Here is a 14305-nt window from a genome sequence, read left to right as displayed (position 1 = left end):
TGACACTTGTCATAGCTCAAGATACGATACATATTGGAATACGAGCTTAACTTCCAATTACGTGAATAAGGCTGGCTTTATAAGGCTATAGTATGCGTGGGATGTAAAGCTTCTACGTACAATCGTGATTCGTGAATGTTTTAATGTAGATCGTGATGTTATTAGTATGTTTGACTGTTTGGTTTTCAATTAGATGGATACTTTCTTTTTAATTGATTTGTTCAATAAGTTTCATGTTTATATAACTATTTTGTTGGTAATCATAATTGGTACATACATTAAATGGTAAGGTAGGACTTTGTTTTTTTACTTATCATATCTAATATATAAAATTCTCGTGTCACAGTTTTCGTTGCCATACTCCTCCGAAACGGCTTGACCGATTTTGATGAAATTTTTTGTGCTTATCCGGTATCTATGAGAATCGGCCAACATCTATTTTTCATCCCCCTAAATGTTAGGGGTAGTCCACCCCTAAATTTTTTATTTTATTTTTTAGACAAAATTTTAAATTTTAATTTTTTTATGATACAGCATTAAAAAATACATACAACCCCTAATTTTCACCCCTCTACGATCAACCCCTATTTTTTTATTATAAATGATATACATGGCAAAACGACGTGTGCCCGGTCAGCTAGTATATTATATGGATAGACCAAATTTCGTTTATACTTTTTAGATCTATAATTTTTTTTATATTTACTTTGAAATTTTCTGATTTATCACGGATCACCTTTTGCTTTCTACAACTGACACACTTTATATACAAAATAAATTATTTAATTAAACCGAACAAAAGACCTAACCCAAGAGGATCTATTAATAACTCGAGCGCAGTACAGATGGCGTTTCAGTCATTAATTTTCATTACAGCCTCGACTGTAACAACACGGCAATTTCCTCCATAAATGTATTTAAATAAGCTGTTATTTATAACTTCTATTTGTCTATGGATCTTCTCGAATACTCCCTTGTTACTGTGATTTGGTACTCCTGGCATTATTAATTAGACGGAAAACTAAATTTATTCAATGTCTTATGCATTCGTTAGCTGTCAGCGAGCTATGAGGCGGAAGTATATTTAAGCCGTTATATGGATTTAACATTTGACATTAAAGAGGTCTAACTACCCAAGGACGTCAATTGGTTTCTCTGGTCACGGAGGACAAACAGATTATTCATAGCCTGGTTTTAGTTTTAAAATTATTAGCTCTGTGCCACGTTCCGTAATCAAGAATTGGGGTCAAACTATTTCAGCGTATTTCCCGATTTATTTTAAGAAATAATATAGATCTGTATCTTTACATCCAAATCTCTTTACTAGGACTGGAAGCCAGTGTCTCTAGGTTAAGTGTTGATATATCTTGTATCTTAGCAACACATGCAACGTATCAAATATTATTATTAAAAGAATCCGGATAGCTATAGCGTGTAGTAGTAGTTATAGTTGTACCGTTTTCCCAGTGGTAGTATAAAACAACTAGGAGACCCAGAAAATAAAAGGAAAAACGAAATTCACTGTTGAAAGTTATTACTGGATGGTATGAGCTATTTACCAACTTCATCTATGTAAACGGCCATGTATTGTGTTCTTACCTGCAAACAAAGAAATAAACAATAAGAATACGGTCAAAATTTTAAAAGTGAAATCTCACATCAGTGCCACCTCAAAGGTTTAACTTTCCCTTAAATGGCATAATTTTAAGGCTTTTGTCAAAATTCTCTTGTTTCTATATTGCACCACATTTTTGTGTGGAAAGCAGTGTTCAACACGGAACATATAGCAAAAACTATATCTCTAAGCATTTTACAAATTAATTAATTAAAAAAACGATTAAATTGTTGTTTAATAAATATTAAACAATTTTTTTGCCAAATAAATTAAAAAGGCTAACTAAAGCAAGCGTTTTTATTTAATTGCAAAACCATGTTAAGACTAATAATAATTACACGTGAACGTACTTTAGCGACATGTTTATTTTATCTATAAAATAATATTACTTCCTCCTAACCCAATACTAATTTTATGTTTTAACTTTCTACGTACGGTAGACCTATTAGGTTTATTTTATATTAATGTAAATTGTAATTAATTTGTATGAAAGGGCTAGCTGCGTTTAATACATTCCAGGCTATCTTTCTCTAGGAGTGCACTGTGTCATCGTTTATTTCGTTACACCGGAATTGTATATGTTTGTATATGTTTTTATAGAACAGAAGGCAAATGGGCAGTAGGCTCATACGATGTCAAGTGATACCTATGGAACTCACATTGCCAGAATTGGCCTTTTTATTACAACTTTTCTATTTCTAAACGTTCTTATTTTAGTCAAATATAATTTAAGTAAACAAAAAACATTTTACAGTATCGCATTAACTTAGTATTACTTTAATAATACGTTAGCGGTGAACTAAATTCTATAATGCCAAAGTGCATACTTAAATTAGAAAATTAACATACAACACGGGCGTTAATGTTCTACTTAATATGTTTACTTCATTTAAGCTATATCTAGTATATAATTCCAGAAAAAGAATATTTTTATTTATAAGTTTGCGCGATATGGTAGGAACATTCTTGGTGAGTGGATTATTGTATAGTTTGTTTTATGTATCAGAGATCTATAAAAAGTCAATGTGGTGTAATGATTTCGACAAAACCGTTCTTATCTTAGTGACCAGATATAGGAGAATATAAACTAAAAGTCTAAGACCATACAATCGTAGCCCTAACATAAATATCGTGAAAATAAAAAGATGCAGTAAGATATTAACACTATACATATATATGTATACACTGAGTTTACTACAGCACGAATCAAATCAAAATATCATTTATTAATGTAGGTAACTAAATGTACATTTCGTCAGTAAAAAATAGTTCTACATTTAACGTAACTAGTTACCAAGTCAAGAGCGTAGAACAGACGAGAAGAACTGGCAATAAGGTTTTGTTTCTCACAGACTACTAATACTATAAAAGTCAAAACTCAGAGTGCAATCGTGTGGACTGTGAGTGGAAGCCATTGTTCAAGAATACACTTCTTCAGTGAACAAAAACCCAACTCAAGATCAAGATAACCTCAATAAACGTCAAATTGGGAATGCGCAATACGTCAAACAATGATTCTTAACAATCGCCGGAAGGAGCGTGTGTACTTTTGATTTAATGCAGTGCTGATCCATCGATCTGATTTGCTGAAGGCAATAATAGCCATTTTCCGTTGTACTTACTGAGTTTTCATAACGTGAAAACTTAAGCAAATATCAAGACTAACGAACCATTTTTCAATTTCGGCATCTTGTTGGATAAGTAAGTTAAGATCCATATAAATAACAATAATACCTAACCTTTTAATGTATGAGAAAACACTTAAAGTAAATAGTGTCGAAAGTTCTTCATAATCAAACTTTCAACACTATTTACTTTAAGTGTTTGGCGGTACTTATAAAAAAATATATTAAAATCGTCTTTATAGGTTGGATATTATAAAATTTAAGTTTAATTTAAATAATTGTTACAAAAATGGTTTAGGTACCTAGGCAGTGTGTATGCAACATTTTACATAGTTGATCTATGTTATGAACGTTACACTTTCTTACATCTTCGATATATGTCAATTGGCTTTTTCAGAGCTCGTTTCGTGCCAATATTTTCTCCTTCAAAACAATAACTACAAAAACGTAGTTCGGATTTAGAATTGCACTTTTTAATTCTTATATAAAACTTAGAAGAATGCAAACCACCAAGTGGTATTGATGCTTAAACGCTTTCAAATATTTCTCCAAACATAAACAATAGAATAACATCTATTCATAAAACTTTTCAAATCTGTTCGTGAAATCATTCTCATTTACCAAATAGGCTATTACCAAACAACGCTTACAACCTCAGAAGATTCAATCTATAGGTGATTCAGCACTTTAAAGTAACTATAATATAATAAATTAGTTACATTTACGAAAGACTCTCTTATTTATAAACACTCCTTTTAGTTTCGACATTCCTAAAGTAGAGAGTAGCACATTAGCCACTATACTTAAATTCTTGTCGAGAACAACAGATAACATCTAAAACGCATAAGCATTAGCAAGTACAACACAGATTTACATTAACACCAACTTTTAAGTTACAATATTATCGTAAAAATAATCAAAATCTATAACCATTGTATTGGAAACAACGCTTCCTGCTGTTAGCTATTAAAAAGCACAAGAAACAATTAAATTTCTCAATTTGTTAATTAACATCTATACGGTGACAGAGGTTTTCTTCCACTCGTGTGTAATAAAAACCATCCAACCCATTCACGTCAATTACCGTGTTATAAACAAAGACGGACGTACATAGTATGTTATGTACGATTATAAAATCAACAAAATTCAACCATTCAAGCGTAACGGCACAATGTAGTATTGTACGCCTAAACAATGGATAGGAATCAAAGCAGACAAATGGGATTTAAAACAAATGCCACGCGTCACAGCAGGTACATTTCACCAAGTCACAGTGAGAACGTGCCCTTTCATATTATAGCGATGGGAAAGTACAAATGTCAAAATTTCGCATAACACCCACTTATAACGCTCCCTACGAATATTGAGGGTCAGATGCATAAACAAGATTCGAGACTCCCGTATATCAAAATACATTTTTGACGTACGAAAGTATGTACCCTTGAAGTGTTCAGATTGGGTCACCGGTTTGTCAAGACTGATAAAAGCAAGAAAACATTAACTTCAAAGAATATGAGGAAATTTATGTTTAAAGAACTTTATTTCTCATAACAAAAATAATGTATTTCATTTACATGAGAAACTTATTATGTATATACGAACTAGATACACGTCGCCATTTTAGTCTACTAGGCTCATTCTGATATGTATCTGTAATGCCCTTTTGAATTGGTTAAACGCGCTAATATTACGAATTTTAGACGGTAATTGAATAAATAATTGCACACCCTCATACTCAATAGACTTCTTTAAATAATTTGTGCGCGGCTTCGGCAAGATAAGAAAACTCGCTCGACGAGTATTGTGTGTGGTGGTGTGTTTGATTTTTTAAATGATAAGCTACTATGGAGAGAGTTATTAAAAAAAAATTAATTAACGATACAGGTGCTATAAACATATAGTTGTTTAATCGTCATAATTTTGGTTCTTGATAGATTTTATTAGACTGTGTTAATTTTTTTTATCTAAATAGTGCTTTTATTAATTTATTTTGTAGTGTACACTGTACATGTTAATGAACCAGTCATTCTCCGTTCAAAACACCATCCATTTTAACTTACCCATTCTAGTGATAGGTCTTAGGACAAAGAGCTAAAACAAGTTCTTTATACCCACTTGTTTTAAATTCAACCCTCTAGCGTTCCCTTCTCTCATCAAAGACCTCGTTAGGGATGAATGTACTTGAAACTCATTGCCAAAAATATGAAGGGGATTTGTATACAACGCACAATGATCATGTATTTAAATATCTTACATGTTATGTATAAAAGTCCCGGTTTCAGAGACGAAAATACTGGCAAAACGAAACAATTATGATTTCCCCGAGAATTGAATCTGCAGCTCTGTACCTGCGTTAATAAATAAAGCCCGATCTTGATCTGCATCTTCGAAACAGTAAAACATGTAGCGTTTGAAAATTGCATGAGAATTCTTGCAACTATTTACAATTTTTATGATAGACGTAAAAAAATAATCTCCGCTGTGATACCATTTTCGTGGAGTTATAGCTTCCTCGAAAAAAATATTTGGAGCAAAGTAATAAAAACTATAACGTGTCTCATTGTCCCATGAAACCTGTATGAGTGAGAACTTTTCTAGGAAAATGGGATCTGACGCAATGCGCAATTTTCAAGCTCCCCCGATGTATCAAACTTCGAGTGCTCATTAGTCACCCTTCAATGAATCTCACACTAATCACAGTCACGGATTGAAAGCAGTAGATTTCTAAGTATGTATTCAATATCGATATGCAAAGAAGCAAAATAAAGAAAGGAATAGAGATCGTATAGTCAAGAATGTGCGATACGACGTGATATAAGAAAAATTTAAAGCTTCAAAGTTCGTCAATCATTTACAACTGTTTCACTAGCTCAAATTTAAATTATGATAAATCAGGTACATAGTTAATAGTTTAATAGCAGTAGCAATGTATTTTAGTAATATGAATGGTAACGGTCAAAACAAACACGACACTATCCGTAGTCTATATTTTACAACGCCGAATACAAATGTTTAGAAAAAACATGAACTTTATTACAGTTGTATGCCAAAACACATTCGGACTCACACACACTAATATAAAACTCCAATTGATATCGGTTTTATATCTCTAAATAGCGATAAAATAGAATCGCTACTTAAAATATAAAAGGATAAACGTTAAGTGTGGGCTTTGAGGGCTCGTTACAACCCACACAATCTATTCTGTACATTTAAGGCATAACCTAAGAACTTTACTGTAATTTAGCTCATCTATAAAGCTCAATTTTGTTATACGCCCACGCGCAACTATCAATGCTTCAAGCTGTAATAGCCATAACAATTAATTGTTTTCGATAAAAATTGTTATCAATTATTTGTAATACAAGAAATCAATTTCGATTCTTTGTAGGCTCTTAAAACTAAATAGTGTTTTGGGACAAAACAAGTACTACGACTTCAATATGAATCTAAGGTTTTATATATTTGTTAAAGCAAAACTAAATCCGTCATACGACATTTTAACATCTGTATTCCAGTTATTGATTGAGTATAAATATTATAATTCATAGCCCTACGAAAATCAAATGCTGTTATAATGAATAAGTGAAACCAAAATCTTAGCTTCGACACAATTGGCAATCAATGACGAAGCAAAAATGAATTCATTAACTTGCTACTTACATAAATAATTTACAACAAAATTACTGTACGTTAGAAAAATTAAACTTCATTAAAAGTGAAAGTTTTAATTTAACAATAACATTAATATTATGTAGTACTCCAGAAATAGCACACAAATTATGGAACAAATAATGTCATATAAAATAATTTTGCCTTAAATCCAACACGTAATCTATACAGATAAAAATTTAAATAATGCGTGAACACGCGCGTTTTCGCATCGGTCCAGCGAGCTGCGTAAATTTTCATAAAAATCTACTGCATTTTAAATAGCCCGTAGATACAACGCATGAGAAAGTTGCACATTACAATAACTGTACTCGAACATTATGTATGCCATGATACACGGTAATTAAGAAAATATTACATAGTATGCACATTAATTACTAAGACAATTTGGGAACTTTTACGTTTCGCTATTATGCGTGAGTCGTCACTTTCTTGGAATGTAAATAGTAGAAAAATGTAAATAAAGTATTGTTTTAGTATCGAATCATTCAAATTGCGTATTCTTTACACATAATGGGTCTTTCACTGTTCTTGTTGCTGTCTATTAAGGTCTATATAAATAGTGCTAATATAATACATGAAGTATTATACATATACACTTTTTGAACAAAAAACTCATGAATACTACATACACTGTATGTAACTGACCTAGCTAAATGAAAGCACATATATAAACTCTAAAATGCTGAATAACGAACTCGTTTGTCTACAAAACGGCTTATTGGAAATAACATAACCATTTTGGAGAGATGAAGCTTTATAAAGTGTTATATTATAGTCTAATATGTCATATATTAGATATCACATTATAAGTAAGGTTTATGCCGTTTGCTTTCGTGGTTCTTAATTTAGAATTTGTTACATATTAATTTGATTTTAAATGTAAAAAAAGTGAAAAGCCGCCGTTTATGAAAATGCTATAATTAAAATCAAAGCTAGACTAAACAGCGAAATAAATCATTAAAACGAGTCTTTCTGCTATCTGCTGGATTATATATACTGACATTAACAAAGTTATAACTTTTTTCATAATTAATCATAAAAACAAAGTTCGATTTTTAAATATTATTATTCAGTATATTTATCTCAACATATTGCGTGTGTGTGGTAAAAAGATTAGCATCATTCGGTAGTCAATTTATAAGACTTTATCGATTTCCTTTTCGTTACGCTCCATTAACTACTATAGATATTTTATCGAATCGATAGTCTATTGATCCATCTTGTGGATAAATAGCGGCCATTTTGTAACACGACATAAATACTTCGTGCTATTGAAAAACTTATAATGCTCATTTTTTGAACGAATACTGTGTCATTGACAAAAATGAGCAATCTGAAAACTACGGGTAAATAAAAAAAATATTTGTGAGTTAAGTTTGGTGGTGGTTGTTGTATGTAAATTAAACTCTTTATTTGAGGCTGGATAACAACTAGCTTTAATGGTTAAAAACATGAGTTTCTATCTAACATAAAATAAAGGGTAGTGGGGTTTCGACGCTAACGAAAACTAATTTTGCTCATCTAAGGCTAATAAATCTTAAAAGTGATACTTCCGTACATAAGTGAAAACGACCTTTTTAGACGTTATCAATAATAAGAATATTGTATTACAATTTATGAGGTATGTAATAATGTTGAGCGTGGGTAATTGTTTTTGGTGCAATGTGTGCGATGATGGCCAACATTTGGTTTGCGCTTCTATTTATTTACTACATATATATATGTAACTTAATTAACATTAGGTTACATAATTTTTCTACTGAAATATGTGCTTCAAAATAGTATCTTCTCCACCGCTTCGACGCGGATGGACGAAGCGCATCGCACGCGCCTCAATTCACCAGCTTTTATCTGCAAGCGATTATCGCTGCACCGTTAGACTACCGTCGCACGCGCACATCTGCTTCAACTATAGGCCCCCCGCAAATAAGCTTTTGTACTCTTGAGCAATATGCGTTTATATCGTCCTATATTTGTTACACAGGAACTCACACCCGAGATGAGTAACAGTATCCAAAATATTCGTCATAGTAGTTACGCAGTTTTGCATAAAATAATTCTTGAAACAAGTTATTTCTATAGATAATCCAAGACCCGGCGAAATCAGCCTAAGAGGAAAATAGAACATTGCTGCTTGCAACTGAATATACCAAGAATCTAAGATTAAATGAAAGGTTAGGTTTTTCTCCATATCTTTATATGTGTATACAGTAGCATTTGTTATTATCCGATATTTCTTCAATATCAAAAACATTTTTACAGTGATAACTAACCTACCGTCATGGTTAGCAACAAAATGCTACTATAAACACAGTGCAAGTTACAACATACAAACGACAATTTCTACGTGCTGGCAATTAACTTTCAATTGCATTTTTACAGAGATATTTATCAATAAAATATATAGAAAGTTATACTTTACGACTATTAAATACTGTGTTAAATTGAAATGTATACAATGACAGTGACAACTCGTACAATTATTAATTTTAGTTATATACGAGTAATTCCAGTGACAGTTAAATTTTAGTAAAAAAATTAAATTAAATATAGACTTTGCTGTCCCATCTGCTATACTAAATTCTTTTCAATACTCAAATTACTTAATTTAATGGATTAACGGAGACCATAATGTACATTTCAACTTCTTAAACTGTTCGATTTGGTACACTATAAAAAAGTAATTTAGAAAAATGAAACCGACTACAAATAACTGCCAACATTATTTAGTTTTATTAGACCCCTCTAGAAATCCGTGGATATCTCTAATACTACTAAACCAATTCTTCTGAATCCTAGACTGTTCTTAAAGTTATACTATCAGGTATAATCTATATATATAAAAAGAAAATGGTGTTCGTTTGAGGCTCTTTCACGCTTAAACCACTGATCGTATCGACATGAAACTACCACCATTCGATGCGAAATTTAGCATTAACCTAGATGGTTCACGGCTATTTATTAATTCCAACGTTCCTTCATTTTTTTATTTCTGTTTTACTTTTATGAAAATTTTTCCCGCTAATAAAAACAAAAGAGGCTTCCTAGAACCGCAAAACGTCAACATCTGTTAAAAACTCGATTTTCGAAATATTTCAATTTTCTTAGCGGGAAGTTAAAAAGAAGAATAATAAAAATATGAAAAAAAAATAAAATAATGAAACATAAAATTTATTTTAATTCGTCCAGCAAAGCGGGCGCGAAACGGCTAGTTTAATATAATCTGAAACATCTATGGACAAACATACAGATACACACACTAACGAATTTCATAAAAAATATCGCAACTCCAATCCCACTCAAAGAGGTACACTGTGAACTTATTGTGGTCAGTTGAAATGGAAGTAATTTTATGATTTTCAGAAAACCCTGTACTTCTCAACGAATCTCTAACATTAACTCTTGAACTGATGATTAATAGCTTAGCTGATATCGAGCAATCAGTTTCTTTATTTATAGACTACAATAAATATATCATTGTATGAAATATAATCGAGCTGTAACAAGAAGTGATACCTACCGAAATGATTTACTCGGCACGATTGTAATTTCGATCCGACAATTGTGAAACTATCATTTGAAATGTTAACTAGTAAAGTATGAGAGGAAATCATATTAAATCATCACAATGTTTTCCTATAGATATAACGAATGAATAGTCAATAAATTATACAGAAATTAAAGTCATAAGAAAATATCTTCACCGATTTATGTATTTTCAGAATTTAATTTTTTTTGTTGTATCTTAGACTCATTCAAATTAAGGGTTTATTTTCTAAAGTAAAGACGGTTATTATGATATTAACACTATTTACATCATAATAACACAAAACAGGTTAAACATAGGAAATAATAGACATAGTTGCGATGTTCAATAATAGAAAATAAAATGAATGTGCTCACTTCTAATTTTAATAAACAAAGTTTATCGAACCCAATTTTTACTTCCATTCGAACAATTCTTTAATAAAAAGTTTAAGAGCGAAAGTGGCACTTCGAATCTAACGGGCAATCGTGACCGAAGCGATTCAAGGCTGTCGAAAATTAACTGTTTAAAAACAAGTGCGTCAAAGTCCAAAAATGACGATATTAATAATAGCCAGTTCATACTGGCCGACTCTAATGACCTGTTTACCGGAAGGCAAAAAAAAGTTGCCAGTGTTCCTAATTTAAAAATATTTCCATACATTTCAAGAAAGTAACAAAGAAATGAAAAGAAGGAGGGTTTATAACCTCTCTCTAGAGGTATCTGGTTTCAATATTCCTATCAGTGTAATGAAAATTCCAGGAATGATTAGCAGTATGATAAAGCAGGCGCGTTGCACACTCATGATTCATATTGTGTTCAGTTTCTCTTATCAATATTTCCTATGCCGCAGATAAACTTATATTAATCGTTGTAAAATTCTGTAATTAAAATATAAGTCATCTATAAAAACAATGTACCAACTGATAAAGTGTTTAAAATTAGAACAATAGCTTATTTACCCGATTTATTACGCTTAAAGCGAACTTTAAAAGCAATATATTACATGCTTTCGCTTAAAGGTTTCATTTAAAAGGCAAATTTCGTGTTTCGTCACTGCCTTGTTTCAACTACAATCGTTATATTAAACCTAATGCGGCATGAAAATGTAAATCTCAGCTATTTTGCGATGTCACGCGAACTGCGGCCTTGCTGTTTGGGCAATATTACCAATATATTGAATTTACTGTTCCTACCTTTTTAAACCTGACTAATATAATCGTATACTTTTAACGATTATATGTAATATTTATTCAAATGACAAACCAGCTATATGGAGCTTTTAAGTTTTTTTTAATATGCTGAGGCTGGGCCAAAAAACATGCTATAGGTACTTGCATCGCCTGGAGGTGTAAATACTTGCCCCCTGATTCGTAAAAAAATTGTCTAATTGAACTGTTTAAACTAAGATACTTGTCTCAGTTCATCGCAGCGCTAAGACAATTTGTCAGAATCAGACAAAACAGTACTTTAGAGAGAGGTAAGTCTGTAAAGGATATGATCCCTGAGTCGATAGAAAAATACTGAATTTAAACAGTTATTTCCACAAAATGGTAAGGAAAAAGCATGATTTTACTGCATTATACCCTAAAAAATGTAACAAATTTATTTATTTAAGTCAACCATATTAAACCGTACAAAAGTAGTAATTTTTGTCATATATAAATACATATTGAGCTACATTTATTATCACTTATGTCGTGTAAAATGAATATTGAGTATCACACTTGGCAAACTCTAGTTTCGATCGTACAGATTTGGCACGGAATATTTCTTTTGTCTTTTCATTGATAAAAACTTATGGCACTAAAGTTTTGGCAGAGTATTACATTTTAACCTTCTTGCTTACGAGTAGTCTTTGAAATATCTACTCTTCTACAAAATCTTATTTATCTTCTTCTATCGGTTACGTGTACGTAACAGACCTATTGTAACTATGTGAATCTATTTAACTATATAAAGGTGGTATTTTTTATTCATGTGGCCATACGAGTATCAGCCTATTATTTAATAATTTATAAAGATAGAGTGGAGGTAACAGAGAGACGGATCGTTTTGATTCCAATACGAATAGAGTTCTGTTAACCAATCACAACTAAACAAAACTAATGTAAAGAAAAACATTCCTTTTGTCTTTACATTCTTAGCCCCAGAATTTTTCCGGCTTAAACATCTAGTCTGCTTCCGCTTCATAGGTGCATATTTATTTAATGAGATGTAAGTAATAGCGGCTATTAGATGCACTTAGTTAACAAGAATCGGAAATGCACCGTTTACGAGGGAATTACGTGAAAGTGTGTAAACAATTTAAAGCATTATAGCACTATAAAAATGTTAAAGAGTAAAGCACTCATCAAGAATATCATGAATAGCGTCTTACAAAAATATAAAGAAAGCTTAAGCTATTAAATTCGCACTCCGAGTTTAAAGGGAGATTTTATGGGACTTTTAAACAGAAAGTAAATTTGTGTCAAGTACTGTATGCGTTCTTTAAATTTTATTTTCTATTTTCGTTACGTACATATCGTTTTTAGGTAATTTAAATAATCTTGTTCATAAAGGTATGAAGAATGGTAATTAATAAAAAAAGGTTACTCATGTTTTTCTTGTAAAATAAAACATCTACAAAATAAACTTACGAATCTGCGCCTCAATTTTAACCACATTACCAGTCGTACTACATACATTTAATTTGTCGCCAATAAAGTGATTATATTGTAAGCATAACCTGCTCCGATTCTTAATGTATAGACATTCTATATCAATTTGTAGTAAAACTAATAAACTGATCAACACTCGGCTGTAGATTACCATCGATTTGACGTTAACGACAGCTCATTAAAGTAAATGTCACTACACTATCGCCATTAACTTTAAACATCGGAAACTTTATCCCGTAACTTGTTCTACTTGCGTTACTTATATTTTTATAATGTAGAATGTAGACAGCCCTGCGATTCTGTAACTCACTTCACGAACTCACACAGCGGTTTTCGCATCGGCGGTCGCTCTCAAATCAGTCGTGAAGCAGTCATTTTATGATTTGGCATTGTGAATAGGTGGGAGCTTGTACTTTATTGTTTATCAGAATGCCAAATCATAAAATGACTGCTTCTCGACTGATTTGAGAGAGACCGCCGATGCGAAAACCGCTGTGTGAGTTCGTGAAGTGAGTTACAGAATCGCAGGGCTGAACGGTCTAGAAGACGAGTCGGAAATTTTTATTAAAACATACTATAGTCAAGTAAAAAAATAGCCATAGGAATAATAAACATAATGAAAAATATTACAAACTCATTGACAAGACAACTTTCTTTTAGTTGGATTGGATCCAAACACGAACTGACATAATAAGGATAAAACGTCATTAATTTATAATGGTTAATTAATATTAGTTAGTATTTAACAACAAAGATAATATTAGTACATATAGGCATAAATAATTAAGACGTCTCATATGACGCAAATTCGAAATACCAAAGTTAATATTTTACGAGTCTCAACCACGTTTGCCCAGGTTCCAAACGTCGCTTAAATCAAACCTAGGTTATATGCTAATGGAAAACCTAGCACGCGATTACAAGCTTGTGTGTTTCCAAAAATAGATTACATTTACTAAATATTTTAGGCTGATTAATTGCGACCGAAAAGAAGGAACAAGTATTCCAATACATTTTTATTGTACATAGTACTTACTACATATTCATTTTTTTTTTCAGATTTAGCGCATGTTTCTGAATCGTATCCTAACGGTAAGTCAGTAGTCGACATTAAGCGTAAGTATGAGTCTCGGTCAAAAATATATTGAATTTTGACATACAGATTTTAGAGCTAAGTCCCTATTCTGAACCTTACTCTTATATA

At 31.6% G+C, this 14305-nt stretch overlaps 1 protein-coding gene across 4 annotated transcripts in view; it reads right to left on the bottom strand.

Moving 5' to 3' along the window:
* Positions 1 to 14305, bottom strand: part of LOC125051596 (microtubule-associated protein Jupiter) — a 92308-nt gene that overhangs the window by 27745 nt on the left and 50258 nt on the right. The gene's annotated exons all lie outside the window — the stretch shown is intronic.

The sequence above is a fragment of the Pieris napi genome, chromosome 8 (genome assembly GCF_905475465.1).
Source record: "Pieris napi chromosome 8, ilPieNapi1.2, whole genome shotgun sequence".
In the NCBI taxonomy this organism is placed as follows: Eukaryota; Metazoa; Arthropoda; class Insecta; order Lepidoptera; family Pieridae; genus Pieris; species Pieris napi.
This window is presented reverse-complemented; position numbering and strand designations above follow the sequence as displayed.